The 22,154-nt window shown below is 39.2% G+C and overlaps 1 long non-coding RNA gene across 1 annotated transcript in view; it reads left to right on the top strand.

The window, feature by feature from the left end:
• Nucleotides 1-21,886, top strand: part of LOC308604853 — a 123,874-nt gene extending 101,988 nt beyond the window's left edge. The window contains exon 3 of the long non-coding RNA XR_014013563.1: nt 21,760-21,886. This is a non-coding gene — a long non-coding RNA (uncharacterized lncRNA). The remainder of the gene's footprint in view (nt 1-21,759) is intronic.
• The last annotated feature ends 268 nt before the right edge of the window (nt 21,887-22,154 follow it).

Raw genomic sequence — 22,154 nt, 5'->3', positions numbered from 1 at the left:
ATCTCACAGATATGGGTACAATTTCTAAGTCAGCTACTATCTTGTGACTGATGCGATATATGGCTTTTCTTGGGGGAAAATACTGTATCTTTGCTTTAGGCATTCCTTCTCTGATTTGCCTTTTTGGTTGTGGGGACTATGTTTTTAAACCCACTAAATGCAGGGAAACAATGGATGTCTTTCTTAGCTACTTGTAAAAGGTCATATGGAAAACGAGCTTGGGCAGAGTGGGTCCAACTAGACATGCAAGCACATGCATAAATGAACACATTTAGAACATTGTTTGTCAGTGTTAACCCTTTGCTTACACAGAAAAAAGGAGACTGTTTCCCTATCTTGAGATGGTTTTAAGCTAAATTTGTGTGAAGTAGAAAACAGAAGTGAATCACTAAAATTTTTACTGATCTTTTTAATGCTAGAGCTCTGGGAAGACCAAGTATGGAAGTGGGAGGATGCTCAGGACCTTTCCTCTCTGGTCTAAATTAGGACAATAAGCAGACCAGAGCTTCAGGAAAACTTTTAAAGGCCTCTAGCACTATAAAGATTATGCTCCTCCAACACACATCAAAAGAAAACTAGCAATACACTGTAATTAAGTAGAAGATAGTAGAAGATATAAATAAAATATTCTGACTTTTATTCTGATTTTTCCCGTGTGATTAATAATTTTTGTAAAACAAAATCATGTTCTTTCAAAGTTTTTTTTTTTTCTTCTCATGATGTAGTGTTCTTGCTTTATTGGGGCCTCCATACCTGCATTGCTTTGGGGCAATATAGCACTGGCCCAGATCCATCTTCTCAGGAAGCCCAAATAATTACCTGTCAAGAAACCTGGTAGGATGGTCTGCTCACCAGTGTAGTTTATTGACTGATACTTTTGCACTGATCTAAGAGTACTGTTTACTTTTGGTTGGAATATGGCTCCTTTGGGGAGAAACTGATGAGGTTAGGCCATCCTCAGATTTCTGGAAAATATTTTATTATAATAGACCTAGCCATACTAAGAAGGATTATAATACCTCATGGATCACCTGCGGGGAAAAACCCTGGTCTTCAATGCCATTATTTCAGCAGCAAACATAAAAATATTTTAATCCATTTCCCAGAATGTAGGTTTCTAAATTTGTAAAATTCTGCTTTATGATTGCCGCATATAAAGAAGAAGGGACTTGAATGTATGCAGTGCTGAAAGAAACTCTTTTGTAGAGGAGTACAACTAATGGGTTTAGATAAATGCTTTTGGTAGAGATATTGAACATATATGCAAAAAGAGGATTTGCTTCTTTAGTAAGGGATATAGGAGAATCCTGTGTGAGATGCACACATGGGAATAAACAATAGTAATAAAAAGTTTTATAAAATCCAGCATGTCTTTCTATCAAGATGGGGCAAAAGAGCAAATACCCATGGCACATCAGTAATGTCTGAAAGGTTGAGAGCTTGTATGATCTGAATTAAATTTTATGAAAATAGTGTAGGAATTGATGATTTCATTTTGAGTGCACAAGTCACTTTTCTGCTTATATTTTTTTCTTCTCTCTTCTTTCCTTCCCTCCCTCCCTGTCCCAGCACCCCTCCTCCTCTTTACTTCTAAAAGAAGAGAGCACTGTTCCCAGAACTCTCTCAGGCTTTCTTAATTGAAAGCAATGGTTCTGAGTCACTCCTTTACATTAAGTGAAACACTTTACATGAATCTCCAGGGATGAAGTGATTAGCACAGCAAGAAGCCGGTGGACTCTGGTTGTCCCTGCAAGTGGTGGAAAGAATTAAATACAATTTTGCAAAGATAACACTGAAAGAATGGTATTTTCTTTCAAAACATGTTCCTCTCTGAAACATCAGTGCAGACATACATCGAGATAGAAACCAGATCGTATTTCTAACAGTTGAAGACTCAGATTTCGTCAAACCAGACTGTTTGTTCTCATGCCCAAACTGTATCCTACACTGTCCCCTTGTCTGGACTCTAATGGAATATAACATTAACTTCGGACAGTGGGGGCTGAGTTGGTGCCAACCTTGCTAATGAACATGTGGTTTCAATAATAATGTGGCTACTTGTGTGTTAGGTGGCGAGGCGCCAGGTACTTGATGTCGAGGGGGCAACCGATGTAAAAAGTACCATCTCCTGATATGATTGTATTTCCAAAAATGCTCTGGGCCCAGAGTGAGACTCAGCGAATCAAGGGGTGTCACTCAGTATCAGGGAGCTTAAGGCACTGACAGATGAGGAGGAGGCCTGCAGATCTCTCTGCGAACCTGAAGCATCTCAGTCTTGGTGATAATGAAATGGATAACACTGTAGTGTGGAAAAACTTATCCTGCCCCAGGAGGGAGGTGGGAGGGGAAAGGATTAGAATCACTCCCTGCTTCAAGTTCTTGGTGTTCTGGACTCTGGGACTTGAGGGTCTGAAAGCTAGAAGACAGTGAAATGAATTACAGTTTAATGATATTCCCACTACACTGACAAAATGGATTCAATTACATAATGGTAGCATTAAATGTTATTAAGAAGGGTTCCAGAGTCTTGAGGCCAGACTCTCAGAAAATCACGATAAGCTGCTTAAAACAGCTGAAATAGCATATTTATAGGCTTTCCTGCCCTCGGTTTGTTGAAGAGGAAAAGAGTTACATTTACTCAAATATTCTGTAGTGCTGGTCTGTTATCAGGGCCCTAGTACATGGTGAGGGGGTGTTAGGATATATCTGATTTGATTATTCTATTTTAAAATGCACTTTTCCCCCCAAAATGCTTTGTGAAGGGCAGAGCTAAATGGCTTGCCTGAGGCCCTGGTGGCCTTGGATGACTTGGTAGGGCAATGATTTTTCTTGGAGGCAGGATTGCTTCTATAGGTGACCAGGTTTATAGAGGATGGACAGTTTTTCTTCAATTCTATCTTCTATGAATGAAAGACTTTTTATTCTTGTTTTACTTTAAAATTTGCATACTATAAAATTCAGTCTTTGTGGTGTACAGTTTTGACAAAAGCATAGAGTTGTGTATCTACCACCATAATCAACAGAGTATTCCATCACTTCAGAAAATGTCTCTGTAGTCAGTTTTCGTCTTCACCTCCAACCCCTGGCAACCACTGACCTTTCTCCATCTTAAAGTTTTGCCTTTTCCTGAACATCACATAAAGGGAGTCTATAGTATGTGGTCTTTTGGGTGTGACTTCTGTCACTTAGCAAAATTCATTTGAGATTCATCCATGATGTTCATGTATCACTGGATTATTCCTTTTTATTTTTGAGTAGTATCCCGTTGTATGGATGCACCATAGTTTATTCACCTGTAGGACATTTGTGCTGTTTCCAGTTTTCCGTGATTATGAATTAAGCAGCTATAAACGTTTGCATACAGGCTTTCTGTGTAGACACAGGTTTTTACCTCTCTTAGGCAGTATCCTGGGAGTGAGATTCCTGGGTCATATATAGTAAATATAGGTTTAACTTTACAAAAAATGGCTAAATTGTTTTCCAAAGAGGCTATAACAGTTTGTTCTCATTGGCAAAGTATGAGAGTTCCAGATGCTCTGCCTCCTTACCAACTCTTGGCATTGTCAGTTTGTTTCTTTAATTTAAATCATTGTGGTAGGTAAGTAGTAATAGCTCATTGTGATTCTAATTTGCATTTCCCTAATGATTAATGATGTTGAGCATCTTTTCATGTGCTTATCTGCCATCTGTTTGTTTTATTGGTGAAGTGTCTGTTCAAATCTTTTATGTGTTTTTAAACTGAGTTATTTTCTCATTGTTAAGCATTGAATGTTCTTTATATGTTCTAGATACAATCATTTGTCAGATATGCTAACTGTAAATATTTTCTCTCAATATTTGACTTGTCTTTTGATTTCCTTATGGTATCTTTTACAGAACAAAAGTCCTTAATTTTGATAAAGCACAATACAATAAATATTTTCTTTTATTGATTGTCTTTTGATATTATATCTAAGAATTCATTGGTTAACACAAGGCCACATTGATTTATCCTGTTTTCTTCTAGGAGTTTTCTAGTTTTATGTTTTACATTAGGCTTGTGATCAACTTTGAGTTATTTTTTGCATAGAGGGCAATGTATGGTTTGAGTTTCTTTTTTGTGTATACATATTCTAATGCAATTTGTTAAAAAGACTATTCTTTATCCTTGGAATCACCTTTGCAAATTTGTCGAAAATCAGTTGGCTATATTTGCATATGTTTTTTCTGGAATCTATTCTGTTTCACTGATCTGTGTGCCTATCCACACACGGAACATGTGTTCTTTTTACTGCAGCTTTATAATAAATCTAGAGAACAAGTAGTGTGAGTCCTCCAACTTTGTTCTTTTTTTTTAATCCCAAAATTGTTTTGGCTACTCTGTTTGATATTTATTAAAAAAATTTCTGTTGAGATACTGATTGCATTTGCATGGAATCTATAGATCAATTTGGGGAGAATTGACATCTTAACTATATTGAATCTTTCAATTATGAACTTGATATATCTCTACTTATCTCAGACTTTACTTTTTTTATCAGTGTTATAAATTTTATAGCATATATATTCTATATGTATTTTGTTGTTTATAACTAAGCATTTTTTGGTGCTGTAAATGGCACAGATTATATATTTTGAATTCCACTAACAATTGTATTTCTATATTGCTGCTATATAGAAATACAGTTGATTTTTTGCATTGACTTTTTAGCCTATGACCTTACTAAACTCACTTATTAGTTCTAGGAGCATTTTGCATGTGTGTGTGTGTGTGTAGATCCCATGTATCTCCTTAGAAAAACATTTGATCTATAAATAGAGGAATCTTCACTTCTTCCTTTCCAACCCATATGCCTTTCTTTTATTTCTTTTTCTTTCCTTATTGCATCAGCTGGAATTTACAGTGTGATGTTGAATATGAGTAGTGAGAGAGGACCTTCTTGCCTTGTTCTTGACCATTTGAGAAAAGTACTCAGTCTTTTACTGTTAAGTATGTTATCTGTAGAATTTTTGTAGATGCCCTCAATCAGGTTAAGGAAGTTCTCTTCTGTTCCCAGTTTGCTGAGTTTCAATGGTAAATGGTTGTTGAAACGTGTAAAACGCACTTTGTGTCACCATTAAGAGGATCATATTATTTTCTTCTCTACTTTATAATATGGTGAATTATATGGATTGATATTTGAGTACTGAACCAGCCTTGCATTTCTGGAATAAATCCTACATGTAGGATCTTTTAAAATGTATCTTTATATATTGCTACCTTAAATTTACTAATATTTGTGACTATGTTTATATAAGGATTTAACGTTAACATTTACCTCTAAGCACTGCTTTTGGTGCATCCCATAAATTTTTATACTCCAGTTTTTAATTTTCATTCAGTTCAAAATATTTTAAAATTGACCTTGAGACTTCCTCTTTGACTCTTGCATTATTTAGAAGTGACTTAATTTCCAAATATTGGGGATTTTTAGATACTTTCTGTTACTGATTTCTAATTTAACTTCAGTATGGTCACACTCTTAGTATGATTTATTTTTTTTTAAATTTGGTAAAGTTTGTTTTATGGAATAGAATATGATCTATCTTAGTGAATATCACAAGTGCACTTGAAAAGAATATGTGTTCTGTTGTTGGGTGAGGTGTTTTTAGTATTTCCTCAATTTGGATCTGTCTGACAGTTTTCTCATGTTTATTATTTTTTTAAATTTTAATTAATTAATTAATTAATTTATGGCTGCGTTGGGTCTTCGTTGTTGCACATGGGCTTTCTCTAGTTGCGGCAAGCAGGCTCTACTCTTTGTTGTGGTGCGCAGGCTTCTCATTGCGGTGGCTTCTCTAGTTGCAGAGCATGGCTCTAGGCGCACGGGCTTCCATAGTTGTGGGACACAGGCTCAGAAGTTGTGGCTTGCAGGCTCTAGAGCGCAGGCTTAGTAGTTGTGGTGCACGGGATTAGTAGTTGTGGTGAACCTGTGGCATGTAGGTTCTTCCCAGACCAGGGCTCGAACCCATGTCCCCTGCATTGGCAGGCAGATTCTTAACCACTGCGCCACCAGGGAAGTCCCTCTTTCTGTCCTCTTTAGAAGCAAGTGAGTGTGCACAGCTCAGGCTTAAGGAGTGGGGAGTTATGCTCCACCTCCTTGAGAGTGGAGTATCTGCATATTTTATTTGGAATTCTTCTGCAAGGGAGATTTGTCTCTTTTCCCTTGGTGACTTATTTATTCAGTCACTTATTTATATCAGTACTAATGCATCTTTTATTTTTGTCTGCCTTCAAAATTTTCTTCTCCTTTCTTTGTTTTTTAGTAGTTTGAGTAGGATATGTCTAGAGTTTGTTTGTTTTGTAATTGTGTGTATCCTCCTTGATGTTCTTTGTGTTTCTTGGATCTGCAGTTTGATATAGTATCATTCATTTTGGAAAATTTTTGGTCGTTATATCTTGTTTCTTCTGGGCTTCCCTGGTGGCGCAGTGGTTGAGAGTCCGCCTGCCAATGCAGGGGACACGGGTTCATGCCCCGGTCCGGGAAGATTCCACATGCCGCGGGGCGGCTGGGCCCGTGGGCCATGGCCGCTGGGCCTGCACGTCCGGAGCCTGTGCTCCGCAACGGGAGAGGCCACAACAGTGAGAGGCCCGTGTACCGCAAAAAAAAAAAACAAAAACAAATGTTTCTTCTGCCATATTCCTTCTCTATTCTTGCAGGATTCGAATTAAGCATTTCATAGATATTTGTCATTGTCCTACATCCTTTGGATATTCCATTCTGCTTTTTTCACTCTTCTTTTCTCTTGTCTTTCTATTTGGTTAATTTACATTGAACTATATTCAGGTTTACTGATTCTTTCCTTGACTGTGTCAAATCTACTGATGAACCGCTCAGTGGCATCCTTCGTCTCTCTAACTGTGTCTTTTTTTTTTTTTTTTTTTTTTTTTTTCTTTTTGCGGTATGCGGGCCTCTCACTGTTGTGGCCTCTCCCGTTGCGGAGCACAGGCTCCGGATGCGCAGGCCCAGCGGCCATGGCTCACGGGCCCAGCCGCTCCGCGGCATATGGGATCCTCCCAGACCGGGGCACGAACCCGTATCCCCTGCATCGGCAGGCGGACTCTCAACCACTGCGCCACCAGGGAGGCCTAACTGTGTCTTTTATTTCTAGCATTTCTACTTGAATCTCCTTTGTAGTTGCCATCTAGCTGCTGAAATTACTTGTCTGATTCTGCATGCTGTCTCCCTTTCCCTTAGAGAATTTAACATATTAATTACAGTTATTTTAAAATTCCTAACTTACGGTTTCAACATGTGTGTCCTATCTGAGTCTGGTTCTGTTGATTGACTCTTGACAGTGTGTTGCTTTTCCCTTGCTTTATTTTTGTATGCTTTGTAATATTCTGTTGAAAAAGCTGGACACCTTCTGTAGGACAGTAGACACTAAAGTATGTGTTTTGTGTGCAGAAATGAATACACTTCTCTCTGCTAGGATTTAATGTGGATTACTGAGTCACTCTAGTTATGAACTGAGCTGAGATTGGGGAATCTTATTGTTGCTGTGGTTACCCATAATGAACTATAGACTTAAGATTCCTCTAGGGATACTTGGTGTTTAGTGTGGAGACTGGTTTGCCAGAAGGTTTTTTCTCCATGTCCATTCTCAGCTTTTGGTCTTTCCCTTTGCACTATGCTTCACACAGAGTCTCTTTCCACACATATAATTCTTCCAGCACTCCTGCAGTGTTGCTTGCTACTTGATGCTTGTTATCCTGGTGATGTGGAGTCAGGAGTACATTCTCTGTTGTTCTCATTAAGCCTGTCTTAGGCAGGAACTGCATCCCTGCAGACCTTTTTCAACGTATTTTTCAATTTTTAATTTTTTACTTTAAAATATATGGTGTTTATTCTTAAAGATCTGGGGAGAAGTAAGGAAGTATCCTGATGCAGTTTAGTCCAAAAAACATATTTGAACACCACCTGTATGCCAGACACAGTGCTGAAGGCTTGAGATGCAAATGTGACTACAACTTTACTCATCCCATTCAGAAGCTCTGGGGCAGAGAACCACAAACTGGTAAATATTACAACCTAGTGTGTGTCACGATAAGAGTAAACTCTAGGTGCTTTGAAACCCAACAGAGGGCCTTTTAGCTCAGTGTGGATAAGGGTGAAGTTCAGGGAATTCTTCCTTTAGGAAACCCAGGCAGATCATCATCTATCTAGGATATCTTATTATACTTTGTGTTTCTTCAGTCAAGTGACAGTGGATTTGGGATGAGAGAGGGAAAGGCCTGAGGATCTGAAGTAAGAATGCGAGAGGTAGATGATTGAACAATGGAGAAATACAGCACCTGCTGGAAGTCATAGTCTCTGCATTACTTCAGGTATCTTCACGGTGTCATCTCTAGAAAACTCGAGAGTTATTGATTCAGACAAATCTGGGCTTGAAATCTGGCTTTCTCACCTACAAGCTGAGGAACCTTGGGCAAAACACCTTCCCAAGTTTCAATTTCCTCATATATAAAATGGTTAAGGTGTTTCCTATCTCATAGGATTGCTGTAAAGATCATGTGAAGTACCAGCATCTAGGAGAAAATTCATAATGAGTATTGTTACTATTTTTGTTGTTGCTATTTGCAGCCATTAAATTTAATGTTCTAAAATTCTTTAGGTACCTAATGATTGGCTCAACCCAAGGTAATCTAAGGAGTCTACTTGAAAATGAGAAGCACATGTCCTTCCTGTAGAAGTTCTTCCCAGAATGGTTGATTCTATGCCAATGGTGAAGAAGCAGCTTGCAAATAAGATCCCATAAAAGTATATCTAAAAACTCAACTCTTATGGGCATCTTGTCCAAAAGCTTAAATCTCAGAGTTTTCTTTAGCAAGCATATAGGCCCCATAGAGTTCATAACCCTGCAGTGTCTTGGCCATGTGTACCCATCTGGTATATTCAGCCACCAAACCGGGCTATGATATTGTGTTTTCTGGACAGGATTAAGACTGAGTTCTCTTGGGCTCAAATGACGCCTGCAATCAGGGGCAAGAGGGCTGTAATCGAAATGTCATTCAACAAACATGCCAAAAAAAACCAGAAATGGAGATGACTACCTTGCCTTGTGGTGAGTTGCCTCCTTTGGTGGATTAGCAAGATGGTCAGAGGATGAACAAAGGCAGCACTACATCTCTAGCCCTGCTTCTTCCTTTAGCATATAATCTAGTTTTTTTAGAAACCGAACACCAGTGATGTGGCTATGACAACTTCTTCCTTAGAAAACTGAGATTTGTCTTCTTCACAAATAGAGACTCTAGTTAAGATTATGGGAGCTGGGTGGATAAGGGGTACTTCTGTGCCAGTCTTTTTTAAATTTGTTATTTATTTATTTATTTTTGCGGTACGTGGGCCTCTCACTGTTGCGGCCTCTCCCGTTGTGGAGCACAGGCTCCGGACGCGCAGGCTCAGCGGCCATGGCTCACGGGCCCAGCCGCTCTGTGGCATGTGGGATCCTTCCGGACCGGGACATGAACCCACATCCCCTGCATCAGCAGGCGGACTCCCAACCAGTGCGTCACCAGGGAAGCCCTGTGCCAGTCTTAATTCCCTCATTTTTTCATTCATCAGAAAGATATTCAGTGCCTTTGCCTGCGATTGGCTGACCTTCAGGGGATAATACTGGATTTTTTTCTTTTCTAATGGAGTTTATTGTCTGGTGGAGAGACATAGCTACTAATCAAATAATTGCAAAGATAAGCGTATTTCAGAGATAATTACGCTGAAAGAGAGTTTACTGATTTGGGGTTTCTGGGAAGTCTTCCCTGAGTGAGATGATTTCTGAATTAGGTGAGCTGGTGAGGGATGGGGAGAGGTGTATAGAAAGACACATACAACTGGTAACTGGAACAGCATGCACAAGGGTCCTGGGGACAGAGGGGAGACTAGAGCAAAAAAATTTCACAATTTGTATGGAAACACAAAGTACCCCGAATAGCCAAAGCAATCTTGAGAAAGAAAAACGGAGTTGGAGGAATCAGGCTCCCAGAGTTCAGACTATACTGCAAAGCTACAGTAATGAAGACAGTATGGTAATGGAACAAAAAAAGAAATATAGATCAATGGGACAGGATAGAAAGCCCAGAGATAAACCCACGTACATATGGTCACCTTATTTTTGATATAGGAAGCTAGAGCATACAATGGAGAAAAGACAGCCTCTTCAATAAGTGGTGCTCGGAAAACTGGACAGCTACATGGAAAGGAATGAAAGTAGAACAACTCCCTGACACCATACACAAAAATAAACTCGAAATGGATTAAAGACCTAAATGTGAGACCAGACACTGTAAAACCCTTAGAGGAAAACAGAGGAGAACACTCTATGACATAAATCACAGCAAGATGCTTTTTGACCCACCTCCTAGAGAATGGAAATAAAAACAAAAATAAACAGATGGGACCTAATGAAATTGAAAAGCTTTTGCACAGCAGCAAAGGAAACCGTAAACAAGATGAAAATACAACCCTCTTAATGGGAGAAAATATTTGCAAATGAAGCAACTGACAAAGGATTAATCTCCAAAATATACAAGCAGCTCATATAGCTCATTATCAAAAAAAACAAACAACCCAATCCAAAAATGAGCAGAAGACCTAAATAGACATTTCTCCAAAGAAGATATACAGATTGCCAATACAGATTGCCAACAAACACATGGAAGGATGCTCAACATCACTAATCATTATAGAAATGCAAATCATAAGTACAATGAGGTATCACCTCACACCTGTCAGAATGGCCATCATCAAAAAATCTACAAACAATAAATGCTGGAGAGGGAGTGGAGAGAAGGGAACCCTCTTGCACTGCTGCTGGGAATGTAAATTGATACAGCCACTATGGAGAACAGTATGGAGGTTCCTTAAAAAACTAAAAATAGAACTACCATACAACCCAGCAATCCCACTACTGGGCATATACCCTGAGAAAACTGTAATTCAAAAAGAGTCATGTACCACAATGTTCATTGCAGCACTATTTACAATAGCCAGGACATGGAAGCAACCTAAGTGTCCATCAGCAGATGAGTGGATAAAGAAGTTGTGGAACATATATACAATGGAATATTACTCAGCCATAAAAGGAAGCGAAATTGAGTTATTTGTAGTGAGGTGGACGGACCTAGAGTCTGTCATACCGAGTGAAGGAAGTCAGTAAGAAAGAAACAAATACTGTATGCTAACACACATATATGGAATCTAAGGGGAAAAAAAAGGTTCAGAAGAACCTAGGGGCAGGACAGGAATAAAGATGCAGTTGTAGAGAATGGACTTGAGGACATGGCAGGGGGAGGATAAGCTGGGACGAAGTGAGAGAGTGCCATGGACATATACACACTACCAAATGTAAGACAGATAGCTGGTGGGAAGCAGCCACAGAGCACAGGGAGATCAGCTCAGTGCTTTGTGACCGCCTAGAGAGGTGGGATAGGGAGGGTGGGAGGGGCACGCAAGAGGGAGGAGATATGGGGATGTATGTATATATATAGCTGATTCACTTTGTTATAAAGCAGAAACTAACACACCACTGTAAAGCAAATATACTCCAATAAAAACGTTAAAAAGAAAAAAAGATACAATAGCAAAAGATGTAGGATAATACAAAAAAAAAGAGAACTGTAGGCATATAGCAGTTACTATTCCATAGCAATTCTGGATCTCAGGCAGGCACATAATGCCAGTTGCTATATTAGGGCTTAGTCTTGCTACCTGAAAACATTTCTGTATGGCTCTTATCTCTGGTTTTTGAGTCATTTTTACCTATCCATAAGAAATTATCTTTCTTTGCAACTGAGTGGCTATTTCATTCTGCTTCCTATGTGTAGAATGTTGGGGCCCTGAGAGCCCTTTTTATTTTGAACTCTCTTTGTTCCTTTCAGTCCAAGCCAGTGATGTTTCTCTAAACACTGTTCTCTTAATTTTGTGCATTGCCTATGAATCTTATTGGGGCTCATTTCATTGGACAAAAGCAGGATTCATAAATCTCTAAGAGATTAAATAAAATTAAAACCTATTGTGTGTGTATAACATGTATGTGTAGTATTGTTTCATGTATGTGTTACATTTCACAAATTGCTCACAGCTACATCTTTTTTTTTATCTTTATCCTGAGGCCATATATTACTTTGAGACCCTTTTGCTGAATAGACATATTATCTTAGGCCCTCTATAGTTTCCTTAAATTCTATTTAAAAACGGAGCAGTTCTGTTCCTAACTCATCTCTTTTTATCCGTACATTATCATATGTTACTAAAAGAAACTATTTGGCACTTTCAGTGTTCTGCCTGGTATTCTCTAGCCAAATTCACCAATTCATTAGGAATATTATCTATTTCCCATGTTATCATGGCTGACATATTGCCAAACTTTTCACCACTACGTAGCACTAGTCCTCTTTCTTTCAGCCTCCAATAACATTCTCCTCATTGTCTTTTCAACTTTCATTAAGAGTCTCATGGCCTTCTGGCCTCTGCCTGTTGCCTGATTCAAAGCCAATATCTCACTTTTTGGATTTTGTTACGGTAGCACTATAGTTCCAGGTACCAGTTTCCTTTGTGATTATCTATGGCTACAAAACCATCCACTCCAAAACTTAGTAACTTGAAACAACTATTTTGCCCCTCACAGTTCTGTGGTTTTCCTGAGCTTGGCCGTGTAGTTCTCATTTGAAATTACTCAGGGGGTTGCATTCAGATGGTGGCTGGGACTGGAATCCAAGGCTAGACTGAGTTGAATATCTAAGATGATTTCTTTATTTGCACAGCTTTGGTTCCTCAGAAAGGATGACTGGAACAACTTGAGACTAGCTGAGCATTTCTTTGCTTTTCCATGTCCTCTCCATGTACGTACCTTGGGATGTCTCATAGCAGGAAGGTGTCAGGGTATCTTGACTTCTTACATGGCAGCTGGTTTCCCCCAGAGCATGTGTTCCCAGTGACCAAAGTGAAATCTTCAAAGCTCCTTAAGGCTAACTTTGGATACTGTACAGCATTATTTTTGCTACATTCTGTTGGACACACATGCCAGCCTTGATTCAATGTGAGAAGGATCTAGATAAAAGCATGCATCCCAGGGGTAGGGGTCATTGGTGGGGGTGGTGAAGTGGGTTAAGAGGAATCTTCTCCATGGTGGTGTGGATTATTCATACAGAGTAACAGGAGGGAAGTAATGGTCTGGAAGCAGAGAGATGGGTATTTATGGAAGTTTGTCTTCTGTATCCTTAGTGACATAGGAAGTCAATCTTCGGCTGAAAAAGAGGATGGGTGAGGAGGTCTTTTCTGATACTCAGGATAAACCACAGGGTTTGACAAAAGCTACTTTACTGTAGCTTGCTTATAAGAGCACAAGGGACATTACAAGGTACTTTCTGGGTCGACAGGTAGTTCATTACTGAAGACATAAAATGTAATAACCCAAGGGAGAACTCGTACCACTTGGTCATCTTTTCTCTTTTATTTCTTGGACTCAATTTCTTTTTTTTTTTTTTTTTATCAAATCAGAAATTTAAAAATCCACCTTCGGCTCCCTTGGTTTTGTTTTGTGTTCAACACAGTTCCTCCTGCTGTGGGCAGTATGGTTGTTGTTGTTGTTGTTGTTGTTGTTTTACACTTGAGTTGCCACAAAAATATTTGAATCCAGAGCCTTAAAATTTCCAACTCATCCTTGTGTGTTTCTTGTTTTCCTCCTTCTTTTCTGCATTCAAGAAATAAGCAAGAGGACACCCCTGCTTGTCTCAGCCATTCTAGAGGAGGCTGCAAGGGTTGGGGAGGCAGCTTCCCCCTGAACTTGGCCACTCCTGGCCTTGCAGCAGCCAAACTCCAAAGAGAAACCACCACTTCCTCCCCCATCCCCAACACCGGCTTCACAGGCAGCTGGGCTGGTTAAACATTTAAGTTTCACTTTGGGCTACTATAAACATTTGCTTTATTCCAACAAGCTGAACTGGGGGTTATTTTCAGGTGTTCCATAGGGATATAGGCCATTTTTACGCCCCAGTACATTGCATGGTTTTGAACCCTTTCTTCGTAGTTGCAATGCCCAGAGGTCAAAAATAAGGTTGAAGTAAAATCCTTACACTGACCCTTGGGTTCCCTGGATGAGATGCTAGTCAGTGTCAAGACTATTAGACAACCAGCAAAGCTGTGCCAACTTGTGATTATGCTCTGGTGGGGAGGAAAGTGAAAGGGGGCTGAGGTAGCCTAAGACGCAGATTTGGTTTGAGTTTTGGCTGGGATCAAAACTTAAAAATGGTAGTGTGCTGAACTCTTTTGTCTTCCCTTGCTCTCTTGGATCAAGGATCAAGGATCACATAAAAATACTCTGAGTTTATTTTCTGTGAAATAGTTGCAGTTCACCTTTGAGTTGATGAGTATTTGCACCTAAAAGACCATAAAAAATGGAAGCGTTTGTAAAACTCTGTGAGTTGGCACAGACCAGCAGGAGAGGAGAAAGCACTTAGGACAAGTAAATATTTTACAGCACCTACATTTTCAGACTGCATCTGCTTTAAAGGGCAGCCTCCTTTCTTTCTCCTGGCTCTCATCTCCTCTCCCTTCCCTTTCATTTCGCTTGCTTTCTTTCTGTCATTCTTTTATTATTTTTTTCTCCCTCAAAATTAAGTTTTCCGTTTAATTCTACCTGCTTCCTCCAAGAGTTAACTTGTTAGTTAGCTATTTAAACATTTTATAAATTTCTCTGAGCTTATCATACTTATTTTCTTGGCTGACCATCTGGAGTCTTTCCATGTAAGGAGTCAGTCTGAACTAGAAAGACTCGAAATTTAGAGTGGGTTGAGTTGGGTTACACCTGCTGCTACAAAGCCAATCTTTATGAAAAAAAAAAAAGAGAAAAAGAAGAACATGCTAAACAAAACAAAACAAAAGACTGCATATAGGCAGCCTTAGTAAGCTACATGCCTCTCTCTACCTGTTGTCATTGTTTTTGTACATGAGATTTGTTTGGGTTTTGGAGGGGATACCTCAATTTACAACCTCCATAATCCTCACTGAATTAGTTTGCTGTGAAATAAATCATACCAAGAGGGGGCTCCTAAGTCAGAGAGAATGAATTCTTTTGGCTCTAAGGAGCATTTGAATTTCGACAGCAGTTTGTTCCAAATAAATGCTCATTTTAACAATGAAAGGTATAATGGAACAGAACATGTTTCTAGACATTGTTTGTTTTTGTTTTTAGTGTAGGGTTGAGTATTAGGCTCAGTTAAATGTTTTTGCAAATGAATGAATTTTCTCAATTTTTATAATGCTGAAAAATTAATGACCAGATGGTAAAATACTCTGACTGTGGGCATTATATAAGGCATTGAAGGACACTGCCGAATGGAGGCAGACGTGGTTTTCCTCTGACTCCATAAAGGATGTGGATTTTAAAATGCAATTGGGCTTAATATTTCATCTTAATCAGCATTCCTTGGCATCATGTCAATTCACCATAAAAATTAAGGAAAGTTTCTATTGGTTAAGGAAAAGAAAGAAAGTAAAGATGTGTTTGCTCTGTGGAGCAGATTAATCAAGTTTATGAGGGAATAAAAATATTTTGTACATATGTGGCAAAGCTTCTCACATGAGAGCTCTCACATTCTGCCGAAGGGTGTAGACAATTTATGATGAAGTCATATCAGGTGAGAGTGAGAGATTTGCCCTTGGACAATAAGAAGAGTTTTCTTTGCACCTTCTGCAAGAGGCCTAGTTTTTCTAGAGCCTGACACAGAAGTCTGAGGGCAACTGAGAAAAGATTCAAACGTGATCATCAGAAAGCTATTTCCCAACATTTAGTGAATATTAGCTTAACTTTTTCTCATTTAACTCTTAAATAGGGGTAAGGAGAATTAAAAGTGGTGGTGGTTGGGGGGAGTTCTCTGAGTATTTAGTCAAAAGTTTCAGTTATGCAAGATGAGTAAGTTCTGGAAATCTAATATACAGAATGATGACGATAGTTAGCAATACTATATTGTTACTTGAAATTTTCTAAGAGGGTAGAACTTAAGTGTTCTGACCACAAAAAAAAAAAAAAAGAAAGAAAGAAACATAAAACAAAATGGTAACTGTGTGAAGCGATGGATATGTTAATTAGCTGTGTTGTGGTGATTATTTTACAATGTATACATGTATCAAAATACCTTAAATATACACAATTTTTATTTGTCTATTACATCTCAATAAAGCTGAAAAAAGAGATACGAAAATTTAAAAATACAAAAAAAAAAAAACAACAACTCATTGCCAAACCCAAAATCACCTAGATTTTCTCTTATGTTATCTTGCAGAAGTTTCATAGTTTTGCATTTTAAATTAAGGTCCATGACCGACTTTCAATACATTTTTATGAAATATGAAAAAAGAAATGAAATTTAAAAAAAGAAAGACAGACAGTCCTTTGCAGCTGTGGGGCTTTATATTGGAGTATGGCCATTTTAACTCATCTTGAGCTCCTACTGGCTTTACCCTGCACAACAGGATGCTGCGCTGCTCAGGCAGCCAACTCTGCTACATTGCTTGATCATTTCCGTGATGTGGGCTAAAGTCCACAATAGCTAGGTTGGCATCTTTGCAATTATTTCATTTGTGTCATATTGTAGGTTGTGTCAATCTAGCACTTCAGATGGTCCCCTACACTCCAAATTTTGGTCTCACTCTGGTGGGAGTCATTCCCTTGCTTTATAACATGTATCTGGATTGGTGATACCAACTCTGGAATTTTTTAAAATTATTTTTCATTGTGTTAAAAAATGCATAACATGAAATTTACCATCTCAACCATTTCTAAGTGTACAGTGCAGTAGTGTTAAGTACATTTGCATTGTTGTGTAACCAATCTCGAGAACTTTTCCATCTTCCAGAACTGAAACTCTATACCTAATAAACAACAACTCCCCATTCTCCCTTATCCCCAGCCCCTGGAAACCATTCTACTTTCTGTTGCTATGAATTTGATTATTCTCGATAACTCATATAGGTGGAATCATATAGTATTTGTCTTTTTGTGACTGCCTTATTTCATGAAGTATAATGTTCTCAAGGTTCATCCATGTTGTAGCTTGTGTCAGAATTTCCTTCCTTTTTAAGCTGCATAATATTCCATTGTGTGTATATACCAAATTTTGTTTATCCATTCATACTTCAATAAACGCTTGGGTTGCTTCTACCTCCAATCTGTATTTCTTAGGATTCAACATAGTTTGAGTGGCAATGGTGTTCTATTCGTATTTATACAACATTCTGTCCCAAAGCCTTAATTTGTCCTCCTATATGAAACATCTTTCCCCAAAAAGCACTTTACAGATGTTAAGACAAAGTTTCAACTTGAAATAAGGCTGCATGTTCTTTCACTATTTTACTGGAGAATTTTCCAACAGGTCCATGTAAGGATTATCTGATTCTCTAAGGAAATGCACCATATTTGACATACTGTTTGCTGTTGACTAATGCTCAGACCCTATGAAATGTGAATTCATAGGTTTTGTCCAGTAGTGATGCATGTGATTTATATCCAATAGAAAAGATGATCCTATAGGTTGTACTTTTATTGCTGTGTGTGACATTAACCAGTATTCTATCTTATCTAGCAATCTTATTCAAACATTCATTCTCCACTGATATATATATATCAGTGATATTAAATGAATCTTTGCAACATGCTTATGTTATATGCATATGTGAGCCGTATTTGTAACTAAAAAAATTTAATTTGAATTTCTTTCCTGCCAGAGAAGCCAGTGTAAATGACCACATTTCTTCATTTTAGTGAAGTTTTTGTTGCCAAACTATAGAGGAGCCTGACTGTGTCTGAACAGTAAGCAAGAGACCTATACTAGTATAAAGTAGCAAATGGCTTCCCACTGAATATAATTATAGACTGACTTTTCTTTCTTTTTCCTTTTTAAGGAAGCTGACCAACAATACAACAATAAATTTATCCTATTTGTCCAAGTGTTTTATTTTTATTTTATTTTTTATTTTTTTATTTTTTTATTAGTTTCTGCTAAGGACAAAGTAAGCCTACATGTTGCTCTTGTGCAGAGAACTACCAGGCTTCTGTCCATCACAACTCAACTATGCAATATGAGTCAGGAAGCTAACGGGGCCTCAAGGTGTGTTTTCCAAGTCAGAGTAGGAGGGCTGGCTAAGCTCATAGGTTTTAACAAAGATATTAAGAATAAATATATACAAGGTGAAGTTTCCATAAACTCTGCATTCTCATACCTACCTGCAGCCAAGCCTCCCTAATTTGGAGATGTGCCCCCTCTTTTTTGCAAAGGGTTTACTATAATGGTTCTGCTCTGCATTGGCAAAGAGCAAATAACTGTGGAAAACAGGTCAGAGACACAATCAGCCCATGCTGATTCCTTTTCCTTTCTACCTAGGTGCATGCGTGTGTGCGTGTGTGTGTGTGTGTGTGTGTGTGTGTGTGTGTTATTGCACCACACATCCACAGCCACGCAGCATGGAATTTTAAGTGTTCCAGAGATCCGTTTATTTGACATTTAGTGAAGAGCAAGTGGCCCATTTTAAATGTGTATCCCTAAAGATCAGGGATTTATTCTTAAGGATGGAGGTAATATATTGGTTGCCTTCCTTTTTAATATCCGGTACCTAGAAGACAGACCAGCATGAATTAATCAATGCCTCATTGAATTCTGAAATCCTGTTTCTTCTTTTGCCTCTTGTGAGAAAGAATACTAAGAGAAATGGTAATTTCTAGACTAAAATTAAAAGAAGATTAGAAAAACAAATGATATATTTCAATTAGTTAGTACAAGGGCAGAGTGAACTCTGTTAAAAGCCTCCCCTACAACTTAATCATTGTCACATTGCAAACTCTACCTTGATAAAAAGAAAAACTTTAAACTATGGCCTTCCTCAATTTTCTCCATTTATGTGTGGGAGCTCTCCTGTGTGAGAGTATCTGTTTGAATTTGACTCTAAATTATTCAATCAGCCAATGTTCCATTCTAGTTTGGTAGCCCTTTGGCTAGAATGGAAGAGTTGGTGGTCCCACCCTGGGAATACACAGATACCTCCCTGGCATAGTGACTTTACCCTGTGGAGTCAATGGGTGACAGATGAAGAAATTTCTCTGCTGAAGTTGATGAGTCTCTGTCCATTTCTAGGAAATCTTTCTTAATTCTGATTTTATAATTTTATGAACCTCTGCTTTACAAGCAATACTTGAGTTTCAAGTTATTCTAGTCTTTTAAGCAAAACTTGTACCCAGCTTTTTCTGTGTGTGGTGGTGTTTTGAATTCTTACTTTGATGTCATAATATTTCAGGAATAACCACAAGCGATTCTGTAATTCTTCCAGACATTTTATTTTTAACCTGAAGAAGCCATGGTCAGTGTCAATAAATGTTTATTGAGTGTCAGCTGGGTATGAGCCCTGTCCCTGGCATTTAAACAAGTCTGTTTCAAGTAGTGTGAGTTTCCAAGATGTTCCATTATCTGACTTAGGAGTCAGATATTTCCCCAAAGGGGTCTTCATTGTTTCCTAAGTTTTAAAATTGTTTCCAGTTTTTAAAGACATTCTCTGTAAGACAAGAGTGTCCAGCAGTTTTCATTTATTAAATGCTTACTATGAGCCAGAAACAGTTTTACAATGTATTTCCTAATCTTAATCCGCCCCCCCCAGATTCACTAAATTGAGGGATGACTCTTATGATTCCTATTTTAGAGGTGACAACACAGAGGTTTAGTGAGAACATATTTGTTCTGGGTTGCACTACAATCGTGGAATTCAATTTGAGTCCAGGTCTGTCTGACTCCACAGCCTCTCTGCTACACCATATCCAGTTTGATATTTGTAGCCTTTTGTAAATTCATACTCAGTGCCATAATATTTCAGAAATTATGAGTCATGTGGTTATACATCTTAAATCTTAGGAAACCAGGTCTGCATCAGTGCATGTTTACCAAGTGCTGAATATTCGACTCTGTACTTAACATTGTACATGACTCTTTTGCATGCTCTGGCTTTCCAAGTTATTTCATTAACTGATTAAGGTTAGACATGTTTTGGAAGGGGACTTTAAGAGTGAAACTGACTTTAAGTTCCCAATTATCCAGGATATTTTGTTTGAAGATGAGAACAGCTGGCAGTTTTAATTCCCTAAGTGTTGAAATATTGTGGAAAAGAGAAACCCCAAACCAGCTTGCTAACAATGGCTTAGTGAATGAATCAGCAGGATTGAGCTCTCTCTGGTTCTTTTTGGATGTTTTCTATGTGTCCCCACAATCTGGGTGTAGTGTGATGAGCTGATCTGCTGAGAAACCAGAGTTGAAAGAATAAACAGGGTTGACAGAATAAACAGAGTAAACTCTGATTGTGGAGGAAGGTTTACAAGTCAGCTTCCTTCTGCAGCTTTAACTCACATGCCTGGCCTTCAGGGAATGCACCAAAGCTTCCCCTTTGTGAACGGGTGGAAATGGCTTAGTGCCTGCGATTTGTTTGGTTTCTCATTGACTAGTGCAGGGTTCTAGGAAGGCCCCAGTGGACAGAGCCTGCCATTGGAGGAGCCCAGAAAGCTGGACATCGCACAGTGAAAAACACATGCAGGGATGTGCTGAGGAAAGAGAGGGAGAGACTGGGACACAGTCACACACACACACACACACAACTACTTAACGGAAAATAAATGAATTTATTAATGTTGATTATTTGGGCTGATACCTCAAATTAAATGTCATATTTGTCAAGTGCTCTCCTCTAAGGAGCTTTAAAGGCATGTGCTGCTCCATAAGAGCTGCTCAGTGAGCAAGTTGGGTGGAGGATGGGCAGCTAAGGGATATTGAAGAGGGAGTTGAAAAGAAAGGGAAGAACAAACCTCAAGTGCCCACGGTGGTCACTCAGCATCGGGAACAAGAACAGGAGGAGCACAGCGAGCCAATAGCAGAGCTCCCTTTATCAACAGGGCTGTATTGGCACCGGAGGGCCCTGGGCAAACTCCCTTGCTGAGAAAAGCTGTCATCTGGGAGTGAGTTCTTAGGCCTGAATGTCCTTGTCAGTGCAGTCCTGTGCTTTGAGCATGTTCCAGATGGTTCAGGAAAGATGTAGAACTTGTTCATAATTTGTGTAGCAGAACAGCTGCACTTTGGAGCCTAGGTGGTGACATCCCAGAGGTGGGCACGAGGGAGAAGGGGGAGCTGGTGGTTAGTGACAGGGACGCATGTGTCTCCTGGGGTGCTTTGCGCATCTCAGGACTGACTCCCAGTGACCCCAGCCCCCTATCGTGGGCCACCAGTGTGCACTTGTAACATGAGCTCAGGCATATCTGCTGACCCCCCAGGACAGCTGCAGCTTGAGTTAATAGCACATAATACAGCCCCTCACTGAGGCTTTCCTAGAAGTACACCATGTACTCTATATGGATTCAGTCCAGGAACTCCCTTCCTATCTGAGAGAGCAAAAATGCATCTTTTGGCATTTGCAGCAGTTGGATGAAGCCTCAGTCACCGTTGTCTCTACTTCTCTTCTTCTTCCGGTCCTGTGTGTCCCCACTGCTCTTCTTAGAGCACGGTTTGTGAGACATAATAGGGACATCCTGCCACATTCAGGATTCTTAGCTGTAGGATTTTCCCTTGCAGTATAGAGAAGAGAATCCGGATTTTTAGTCGTCAGGAAAGAGAGGCACACCTGAGACACAATGAAATTTGAAGGTTACGGTCTGGGGGAAAAGGATGGAACTGCGAGTTAAGACCTTGCTGACTCAAGAGTTCTTTCTCCTCTTTAGGTGCACACATTCTTTTGATTGCATCTCCTGAAAAGGCATGAAATTTTCAAGGTGACATTTGTCTCCTTGGCACTGAAACCCAGCCTACTGAGCGTGATGCTATTAACTGAAGACCCTGGAACTGAGGAGGATGTCTTCTTGTACAGAGTGAACGGAAATGGAGAGAAGCAGGGTAGGCGGAGCTGCTCTTTGCATCTTTTAAAATTAGTTTCATAATTTTCCCCTCCATTCTTATTCCCTTAATAATGTGCTTTGCCCTTTGAAGCTGAGCCTCCCTGTTCCATTTGAAGTCAGAATTTCCTTCTGTCCTTATGATAGCCTTAGAGAAGTTCTCCTGCAGGACATAGATGGATTTCACATTATGAAAGGAGAAAGCAAAGCCACTCCAGAACACG

The sequence above is a fragment of the Mesoplodon bidens genome (genome assembly GCF_964165515.1).
Source record: "Mesoplodon bidens genome assembly, chromosome: 17".
NCBI classification, from domain to species: Eukaryota; Metazoa; Chordata; class Mammalia; order Artiodactyla; family Ziphiidae; genus Mesoplodon; species Mesoplodon bidens.
Note: the sequence above shows the minus strand (reverse complement) of the source record. Positions and strands in the feature narration are given on the sequence as shown.